Source organism: Miscanthus floridulus, chromosome 19 (genome assembly GCF_019320115.1).
Source record: "Miscanthus floridulus cultivar M001 chromosome 19, ASM1932011v1, whole genome shotgun sequence".
Taxonomy (NCBI): Eukaryota; Viridiplantae; Streptophyta; class Magnoliopsida; order Poales; family Poaceae; genus Miscanthus; species Miscanthus floridulus.
Genome location: NC_089598.1, coordinates 1,983,530 through 1,994,739, shown reverse-complemented (window position 1 = coordinate 1,994,739; position 11,210 = coordinate 1,983,530).

Below are 11,210 nucleotides of genomic sequence, written 5' to 3'. Positions count from 1 at the left end.
TCCTATTCGGATACAAGGTCAGAGTCCTAAGCTACGCTTCGGGTGCCTTTTCTTGTATAGTTTGCATTGGAGTTTCGATTTTGCACATTGCTTTGCTCCATGTTCTTCTTGGTGATTGGGCCGTAGGCCTTGTTACCAAGGCCTACCTCCCTGCAGTATGGTCTATGGGGGGGCCGTAGGGTTCCCCATCGACAGGGGTTGCATCAGAATGGGTTGTTCTCAGTAAATTCCATGTACAGAGCATTGCTAGGTGTCCAGGCTTTATCATATAACAATTTAATTTGGAAACTAAAACTACCTCCCAAAATTAAAGTCTTTATGTGGTACTTGTACAAGGGTGTAATCTTAACAAAAGATAATTTAGCCAGGCGACAGTGGCAAGGAGATACGAAGTGTTGTTTCTGTTCTTCCGAAGACTTTATACAACATTTACTCTTTGACTGTCATTATGATAAATTCATGTGGATAATTGTTCAAGTTTCGTTTAACCTAAATCCTCCAAATAGTGTACACAATTTGTTTACAAGTTGGTTGAAAGGTTAAACATGAAAATGATATCTAAAATTCTTGTAGGGGCAAGTGCTATTTGTTGGGTGCTTTGGCTAACCCGTAATGATATTGTGTTTGACAATGTCATAGCACCATCTTATTTGCAGGTTATCTTCAAAGCGACATATTGGACCAGGTTCTGGTCACTTCTTCAGAAAGAGGAAGATCGTCATTCAGTGAAGATGGGTTGTAGGATCATTGAGACAGCCGCGATGGAGGTGTTTGCAAGACACGGCTGGAGATTTAGCAATAGAATTGTTATCTAGTTTTTTCCTTCTCAAAATTTTGTTGGCTTTATGGCTCAAAACTTTGCTTTTGAGATTTCCTGGACCTTTTTACGTGTGTTTGTAATAACGAACAGCTATATGCATTAATCGATGCAGAAGCTAGGATATTAATATATTCTCTTTTTAAAAAAAAAATAGTATATGTAATTAGTTTTCACGATCCCAATCCAAAACCACGCTTGTGGGTGGGTGCAGAACTGCAGAATCGTATCATTGCTTATGTTTGTTAAGTCTTGTTTGATCAACACAGTAATTGACACTCAATTTTGTATTTGTTTGATCAGTTTGAAGATGTGTACGGCCTGTATGGGGCCCATGGGCTAGCAGGCTGATTTGTGAACTCTGGCCTGGCCGGCCGGTGTAGCTTCTCCTTTTCTTCCGATGGTGAGATTGCCCATTCTCTTTCAATGGACTAAATCCATCTTGGCTGGAGGTCCGGGGTTGGTGGCTGATGCGGCTTTACCAAGGTTTGGAGTCTTCCGGCAGAGGATCTGGTGGTTTGGGCTTCGATTTTGCTTCTGGTGCACAGCCGGGCGGATCGGAGTTGTCGAGGAAGATGAACAGGAGCTTACTTGTAGTTTTCCTTTCCTTTGGGGCCCTGTTTGTAAAAAGGGATGTACTGTGTTGTGGTTTAATAAATCTTCCCTGCGCAGCAAGAAAATGACATCAGACTCGTTGCGAACACAAGGTTGACAAGTACCCTTGTGTATTCGTTTTGTGATGAGTGATTGTCAATGTGATCCACGAAGTAGGTTGAGTGGTGACTAACCCTATCATGGCGAAAGCTATGTGTGCGACATGTCTTTTGGCTTGTGTTGTGCAGGTGTGGAGCTCGGATGCGGTGGTCGATGGCGAGGTGAAGGTCAAGGAGGACGTGCCGTGCCGACAGACCAGGAGCGGTGAAGGACGGACGTGAGGCTTGGACCAAGGGACCCAGAGGCCGGGTGACTAGCCGTGGTGGCTGACACTTGGGACATCGATAGGTGCAAGAAGACATGGAGTGACGGCGTTGACCGGGTCAAGATGGCGGACGCGCGAGTCGAGTGAGGCTCAGGAGGACTTGGCGGGCTGGCCGGTCGAGGACGGCGGTGACACGCGTCGGATGGCGGGGGACGCGTATGGAGTACGCTACCCGCGGACGGTTTATGAGTTTGAGCCTCAAAACCCGGGCGGAGGTTCCGAGGAGGGACGGACGGCACGTGGCGGCATCGGGGAGTTCGCGTCGAAGCGAAGCTACCGGTGAGTAGGTGCGGTGGCCGTCGGATCAAGATTACACCGGGTTGGACAACAACGCCCTTGGGCTTAGCGGTTCAACTCATTTGTATCCAAGGGCAAAACTGGGAATGTGTAATAGCCCTGTTAAATAGGATGAGGGAGCCCCCATCTCCCTTGCCTCTCTTTCATTTTTCTTTTTCTCCTTTTAGACTTAGGGTTTCTTGTTCTTGAGAGAGGTCCCCCAAACTGAAAAATTCGTGGGTGTATTCTGTGATATCTGGTGTGGGAATGGAGGCCCGAATCCTCCAGTTGTCCTCTGGGATTCAGTGATTTTGTGTGTGATTTTTGTTGCTCTTGTTTTCACTGTGTTCATCTATTTTCGTTCTTTCCTGTGATCTAAAATTTCCATGGATTGACCAAACTTTGGGCGATGATTTCTTAGGGATAGCCCATCTACTGCCTTCGGATTACCTGGATTCGTTTTCGTGGTAGTTGGATTTGGCTTGGGTCATAAATCGAGAAGTTTTGTGTCCGCCTGTTGTTCTGTTCTTGCAGCGTGACTTCTCTGTTCTTCGTTGTTCTTCACATGGGGATGTGTTTCAGCTGCAGCGCTACCAGAGCTGGTGCGAAAGCGCCGAGCTTGCTTGTTTGAGCAGCGCCTGCTCTGACCGTTTGATTCATTGCTGCCTGTCTCTCCCCTCAGTTAATTCTTTCAGTTCGTGTTGTGGTATCCAGCAGCCGTACGCAGAGCACCAGAGGAAGCGATGACCACTCATGGGTACTGCATCTCTTGAGCAAATCGGTGTACACTGCCTGTGCGTCGAGCAGATTACCGGTGGTGGCCTCCCCTTCCATGTTTGTAGTATCTCTTGTCTGATCTCTTGCAAGTAACGCCATCATGGACAGAAGCAAGAGATTCGCCTGATCGTGATTTGCTTTTTCCAATTTATGAGTAGTCACTTTCGATCTACAGGAACCAAAACTTTCTTTGATTATTAAATCATTGTCATGGTCGTAGTGGACTACTAGCATTCATTTGGCTGGTGGAGTACTACTTGCGAGCTGCATTGTTCTCGTTCCATTAGTGCAGCACTTGTTTAGTTCTCGTTCTTGCAGGATTGGTAATTGCTCCAGTATACAGGCAGTGAGTTTTTGTAGGAGCCGTTCCTAGCCATGTGGTTTTGCTGCAATACTGTTATCCAGTTGCAAAAATAGAGTGTGCCGGTCTAGATTTTTGTTTATCTGAAATTTGCGTGTTTGAGCTTCGATTTGACTTTCGATTGTTGCGATTGGCTTTGTGGTGTCCCGTTGTGTTCTTAGAGAATATCCACCCACTCATTTGGGTCGTGGACATCATGGTGTTTTATTTGCACGTTTGGCAGTGAACTTGGGACAGTGGCCGAAATATTTCACAAGAAATTTTACGGCTCCCATTCACCCCCCCCCTCTGGTCGCCATTTCCGGTCCTTCAATTGGTATCGGAGCTGGTTAAGGATCATTCTACCTTAATCGGTCCGTGATCCACGAAGGCGACATGGAGCGTGGTTCCGGTAAACCACCGCACTTCGATGGGTCCAACTATCCTTGTTGGAAGATCCGCATGTCTGCGCATCTCCAGGGAATTGATTGGCTCGTCTGGGAAATTTGCGAGGATGCTACTTACGTTGTGCTCCCTGTCGTGGCCCGTACCACCCAGGATCACAAGGATCGGCACAACACAAATAGCAAAGCTCGCAGTGTGCTTTTCTCGAGTCTTTCGCTTTCTGAGTTCGAGCGTGTCTCTAATTGTACTACAGCTCGAGAGATCTGGGTGAGGCTTCAGAGCTATCATGAGGGGACCGCACAGGTCAAGACCAGACTCTACGAGACGTACAAGCGCGAGTACGAGAATTTCTCTCAGCTTGATGGCGAGTCCATCGATGCCATGTTTTCCCGCTTTCAGACTATCGTCAACAAAATGAAAGCGAACAAGGCCAACCTACCTTATAGTGATCATGAGAGAGCGCTCAAGCTTCTCTATGCCCTTGATCGAAAGGTATGGGATGTGAAGGTGTCAGCGATCATTGAGTCGGCCAACTACGACACCCTCACCATCGACGAGCTTTTCAGCAAGCTCAAGTCCACAGAGATCGACTACCAAACCCAAGCCAAGCTCAAGAATCCTTCTGCACCAACCATGGCTTTGGTCTCAGGTAGTGGTTCAAGTTCATTGACTAACCCTTCACAAGCTTCCTTCTCTTTGTCGTGCTTGATGTCAGTCACAGAGGAGCAGCTGGAGTCTCTTGGGGATGATGAGTTGGCACTCGTCATCAGTCGGTTCTCTCGGTTTCACAACAACCGTTTGAACCGCCGACGTAGTGGTGGCATGAAGGAGGGATGCTATGGATGTGGAGATTCAGACCACTTTGTCACGCACTGCCCCAAGAAGAAGCCCTTCACCAACAAGTACGACTCCGGCAAGTGCAAGGATAAGCGCGATTACACCTCCGGCAAGCACAAGGCCAAGGGCGGCTTCGACAAGGAGGCGATCAAGAAGGCATACCGCAGGAAGGCCAAAGCTCAAGAACGCACCTTCCTCGCCTCCCTCAGCGACCTCGACGATGACTCCGACGATGATCACTCTTCTTCTCCCTCGACCGACGATGAGTCCGAGAAGAAGCGCGAGGACAAGCTCAACGGTCTCTGCTTTGTTGCCGGTGCAAACCGTGGTGGGTTTTGCACTATGGCGGTTGACGGTGGAGCAAAGCTCAAAAAGGACGTCGACGTCGACGACGACGAAAATGAGGTACCGCCCACACTTGACTCACTTATGCTTGAGCTTGATACTATGAATGATACATTGATGAGTCAAGATAAGTTGCTTAAGCGTGCTGCCCGCGAGAGAAAAGAGTTTAAGGACCAGCTAGAGGTTGCTTTAAAGGAGTTGAAGCTTGCCAAGAGTGGTGTAGTGGTGTCAGAGGAGGAGGAGTGCGATGAGTGTGCTATACACATGCCTAACCTCTCTGACTTGCAATCCAAGTATGCTATTTTGCTTGATGAATGTGAAGAGCTGAAGTCTCGTTCTGGGTTGCTCGGTGCATGCAAGTCCTGCTCAGGCTTACAATCTGAGTTGGCAGAGAAGGTTGCCAAACTTGCTGAGTTTGAGAAGGCCAACTCAGATAGCACCACCACTACATGTGTTCGATGTGAAGCTTTGGTGTTGGAGCTTGAGTCCTGCAGGCACGACAAGATGGGAACCGAGGAAGAAAACACACAACTTCAGTCCATCTTGAGCTGGGTGTCGTGCAGTGAGCCTTAGTTGGGCATGATGGTGAGCCAGTTCAGGCGAGGAACTGACTCATCAGGAGTAGGCTTTGCTATAGGTGGGAAGGGTGAGCATGTCTATGGCAAGGTTGGTGAACATAGTGGTTTGAACCCAAGTGAGAAACCCACCAACACTCCCAAATTGATCAAGATCCCTCCACCAGAGTCTACCAAGCCTATGATCAAAGATGGTGTGTTTGAAGAACCACCAAAAGCTCCACCATCCAAGCAAGTTTGGGTTCCCAAACCGAACCACTTTCGGAACTCACTCGATACTCTACCCAACATCTCTAGTGCACCCCTTCCTAAAGCCAAAAAGCCTCAGAGAGTGAACCACATCCACAAGAGAGTGAGTCAACCACCACCCAAGAGAGAGGTGAGGTACCACTGTGACTATTGCCATAGAGATGGTCATTTGGCTGAGTTTTGCTTTAGGAGGAAGAGAGATGAGCGGCGCGAGTACTAGTTGAACAACCGGAACATGTACCGTCCTCCCCATGGCGTACATATACCGCCTGTTCAGAGGCACAGTGTTAGGCCTAGAGGTGCAATGCCTCAAGGTGCTAGGCCTCAGGTGGCGAGACCACGTGGTGGTCGTGCCCGGCGTGGCCCAAGTCATGATCTATATGACTCTGGACCTCGCGACGGTGGCTTTCAGTCCCACACTCCTAGCGGACCACGTTTTCCCCCACGTGGTGATCGCTTCTCTCCAATGGGACATGGCATATATGGTGTTTTTCCTAACACTTTTCCAGGGCAAATGACTCAACACTGGTATTCTCCTCATTTCACTAACCCCAGTGTTGTGCCATTTGCTCACCCCCTGTCTTTCTATTGATGCAGAGCAGAGGCCTGGAGAACACGTGGCTTGTTGATTCCGGCTGTTCGCGCCACATGACCGGAAGTTCCCAATGGTTCTCCAGCCTCGACCCCATGCAATACAAGGAGTACATCACATTTGGGGACAATAGCAAAGGTAAGGTGTTGTCTCGTGGGACCATTCGGGTCAATGAGTCTTTTATCTTGAAGGACGTTGCTTTGGTTTCAAGTCTGCATTTCAATTTGCTCTCTGTTTCGCAACTCCTTCAAGATGGGTTTGAGGTGCGCTTTAAGACTGGACTTTCTCGTGTGCTCGATTCTCAGGGACATCTAGTTTGTCAGATCGTTCCTTTTGGCCGAGTTTTCAGAGCTGATTTCTCTCAGTCTTTCGGTTCTTCTCGCTGTTTGGTTGCCGGATCTTCTTCTGATTTGTGGAAGTGGCATAGGAGACTTGGTCACTTGAGCTTCGATCTCCTAGTGAGGTTGAGTTCTCTTGACATGATTCGAGGATTGCCCAAACTTAAGTTTGAGAAGGATCTGGTATGCCATCCCTGTCGCCACGGGAAGATGGTGGCTGCTTCCCATCCTCCAGTGACTCAGGTCATGACCACGAGACCCGGTGAGCTACTCCATATGGACACTGTTGGTCCGGCTCGGGTTCGGTCAGAGGGAGGGAAGTGGTACGTTCTTGTGATCGTGGATGATTTTTCTCGCTATTCTTGGGTGTTTTTCATGGAGGGCAAGGACGAAGCGTTTTCTCATGCTCGTGACTTGATCTTGAGGTTGCAAACTGAGTTACCAAAGAATGCCATACGAGCTATCCGTAGTGACAATGGCACTGAGTTCAAAAACTCACAGTTTGACACCTTATGTGCTTCGTTGGGTCTTGAACATCAGTTTTCTTCGCCCTATGTCCCTCAGTAGAATGGTGTTGTTGAGCGCAAAAATCGGACTTTGGTTGAAATGGCCAGGACGATGCTCGATGAGCATAGGACTCCTAGGCGTTACTGGGCCGAAGCCATCAACACCGCCTGCCATGTTTCAAACCGCATTTTTTTTCGTGCTTTCTTGAAGAAGACATCCTACGAGTTGCGGTTTGGGCGTCCACCCAAGGTGAGTCATTTTCGAGTCTTCGATTGCAGGTGCTTCATTCTTAAGCAAGGTAATCTTGACAAGTTTGAATCTAGATCTTCGGACGGTATATTTCTCGGTTACGCTTCTCATTCACATGCGTACCGTGTGCTTAATCTTGAGACTAACCGTGTCGTGGAGACTTGTGAAGTCACCTTCGACGAAACCATGCCCTCTTCTGTTTCTATCTTTGAACATGCAGGTGATGAAGAGATGGGTGACAACATTTTCATTGAGGATGACGATGACGTCGATTGGGATGATCCCAAGCCATCTCAACCGGCTGCCTCGATCGAGCCAGCTTCGACCACTTCGGCTCACGGCCCCGAGCCCTCCACCTCTACTTCATGGGGTCCATGCGAGCCGCTTCCTCAATCGACTGAGGAGGCCCCAGCTGTGGATGAGGGGGAGGTGACTTCGTCTTTGGGTGCACCTAGACATATCCAGCGACGCCATCCTCCTCAGACCATGATCGGCGACATCAACGAAAGGGTAACGCGTTCCAAGTCTTATCATATTTCCCATTTCGCTCATTCTGCTTTCGTAGCTTCTTTTGAGCCTCGAGATATTGGACACGCACTATCTAATGCCGATTGGGTTAATGCTATGCACGAGGAGTTAGAGAACTTTGAGTGGAACCAAGTGTGGGTTTTAGTTCCACCTCCACCAGAGTGCCACCCCATAGGTACAAAGTGGGTTTACAAGAACAAGCAGAGTGAGGATGGGGTGGTGGTGAGAAACAAGGCGAGATTAGTGGCTCAGGGTTTTTGTCAAAAAGAGGGAATAGACTATGAAGAAACCTTTGCTCCTGTTGCCCGTCTAGAAGCCATTAGGATTCTTTTAGCATTTGCAGCTTCGAAAGGGTTCAAGCTGTATCAGATGGATGTAAAGAGTGCCTTCTTGAATGGGTACATAGAGGAAGAGGTTTATGTGAGGCAACCCCCTGGCTTTGAAAATCCAAAGTACCCCAACCATGTTTTTAAACTCCACAAAGCCTTGTATGGTTTGAAACAAGCCCCGAGAGCCTGGTATGAGCGTTTAAAAGCTTTCTTACTTGATAAGGGTTTTAGGATGGGTTCCGTAGATAAGACTTTGTTCCTCCTCAAGCAAGGCACAGACATCCTTTTGGTTCAGATATACGTGGATGATATAATCTTTGGTGGCTCTTCTCATGCTCTTGTTGCCAAGTTTTCAGATACTATGAGCAGGGAATTTGAGATGAGCATGATGGGCGAATTGACTTTCTTCCTCGGGCTGCAAATCAAGCAAACTCGTGAGGGGACGTTCGTGCACCAAGGACGTGCTCAACAAATTTGATATGGGTGAGGCCAAGCCTCTTTCGACGCCCATGTCAACCACGACGGCCCTGGATGAGGACAAGGAGGGAGAAGCCATGGACCAGAAGGAATACCGAAGCATGATCGGGTCCCTGCTGTACCTAACGGCGATGAGACCGGACATACAGTTCGTAGTCTGCTTGTGCGCGCGCTTTCAGTCTTCGCCGCGCATGTCTCATCGTCAAGCCATCAAGCGGATCCTCAGGTACCTTCGTTTCACACCCGAGTTTGGTCTTTAGTTTTCAGCCTCCTCCTCTCTTTCTCTTTGTGGGTATTCTGATGCAGATTATGCTGGTTGTCGTGTTGAGAGGAAGTCCACTTCGGGGACTTGTCAGTTTCTTGGATCTTCTCTTGTGTCTTGGTCTTCTCGCAAGCAGTCTAGCGTCGCCCAATCCACCACAGAAGCTGAGTATGTTGCTGCTGCTGCTTGTTGTTCCCAGTTGCTTTGGATGATAGCTACTCTGAGAGACTTTGGGTTAGAGTTTAGGCGAGTGCCTTTGTTTTGTGACAGCACCAGTGCCATAAGTGTAGCCAAAAACCCAGTCCTTCACTCAAAGACAAAGCACATAGAAGTTCGCTTTCACTTCTTGCGTGACCACTATGAGAAAGGTGATATCGATCTGCACCACATTGATACCCAAAATCAGCTCGCAGATATCTTCACCAAACCACTTGACCAAGCCCAATTTGCTCGCTTGCGAGGGGAACTTGGAGTTTGTTTCCCTTTTTAGAGGAGGGGAACTTTGGTTGTTGTATTCTAGTTTTGCTTTTCTTTGTAGTTTAGCCTTTGTTTTTGTTTTTATATCATTCTTGCATATCATATCATCATGTATCATATTGCATCCTGAGCTTCATCCTTATAGTAGCTAGATTGACACTATGCTCTTGTTGGGGATGTTATGGATATACAATGATGTGCTTCTGGCTTAGGCTCCTTTTGATCAATTGATACATGTTATGAGCTAAGCTTGTTTTCCAAACTGTGAACTTGATTAAAACTTGTTGAAACATGAATGTGTTCACCACTACTTGTGGCACTAGCATGTGTAGAATGTGTCGAGATCTTTTTCTTGCTTCATATATATGCTTAGTTGCTACGGCTCATACCTTGAGTTACACACTTGCTTGAGAAACTTGAATTTGTGCTAAAACTTGAAAATCAAACTAAGTGATTTGAAAAGATCGGGATGGGTCTGTACTATCCTATGTCAGAGTATCGAGACAGCTCCAAATTGCACTTATTGGTGAACTTGAGCTCTGTAATGGATACCGAGATCATTGTCTTAAGCTTCTGATTGCCTTTGGCATAGGCTTGACATGGTCGCTAAGTCAGGTTTTGATGGCACAGATAACCTCCCGCACACACTTGTCTGACAAACTTTGGTAATAAGCTGCATAACTCCGATAAATTTCAATTGGTGTCTAAAATTTGATCAAACCACAAGTTTGTCTCATGACATGATGTGTGAACTTTGTTTGGGGTAGTTCACTTTGCATACATGTGTAGCACAAGGTCGATCTCCTGTCTATTTTTGCTATGTGCTCCTTTGGTGGTGAACCCTCTTTTAAAATTGCTCAAACTTGATCAAACTTGCTTAAATGCCATATTTCGTCTCATTTGGTCACCTTGAGCATTTGCTACCACTTGTATGTGTTGTTATATATACATGACATCATCCACTAGAGCATCCTTTCAATTTGCTTGCTATAATCTTGAAGCTTCTGCATTTGTGCATTTCTGCATTCATAGCTTGTTTTGAGGGGGAGTTGCAATCCTTGGGCTCTAGCTTGATAAGTGCATGTGTCAACAAGGGGGAGAAGTTTCCACACTCACAATGTCACAAGGGGACACAAGGGGAGAAATATTCAGAAAAGGGGACACAAGGGGAGAAATATTCAGAAAAGGGGAAGAAACTTCCAATTCCACCTAAAGTTGAGAGATATGCATTCATTTGAGAGAGATTGCACTTGTTCAGGGGGAGTTGCATTTGAGGTGTTTTGCTAGATGTGTTGAGCCTTTGCCTCTTCTCGAGGGTCTAGCAGTTTTTCGGCTTTTCGAGCTTTGCTAGTGGTGTTGAGCCCGTTGCCTCTTCTTGAGGGTTAGCTTTGTTTTACTTGGTTGCGTCGAGCCGTTGCTCATGTCTTTGGGGACCAAGTTTTGCTCATTTTCAAATGACCCGGTTCTTGGCTTTTCTTTGGCTTTTGGTCATTTGGGTGAGTTCTTTGTTTTCTCTTCTTCTTCTTCCTTTTCTTTTGCTCAAGCTGTTCGTGTATTGGTGTTGACAATGCACTCATCAAGGGGGAGATTGCGAACACAAGGTTGACAAGTACCCTTGTGTGTTCGTTTTGTGATGAGTGATTGTCAATGTGATCCACGAAGTAGGTTGAGTGGTGACTAACCCTATCATGGCGAAAGCTATGTGTGCGACATGTCTTTTGTCTTGTGTTGTGCAGGTGTAGAGCTCGGATGCGGTGGTCGACAGCGAGGTGAAGGTCAAGGAGGACGTGCCATGCCGACAGACCGGGAGCGGTGAAGGACGGACGTGAGGCTTGGACCGAGGGACCCAGA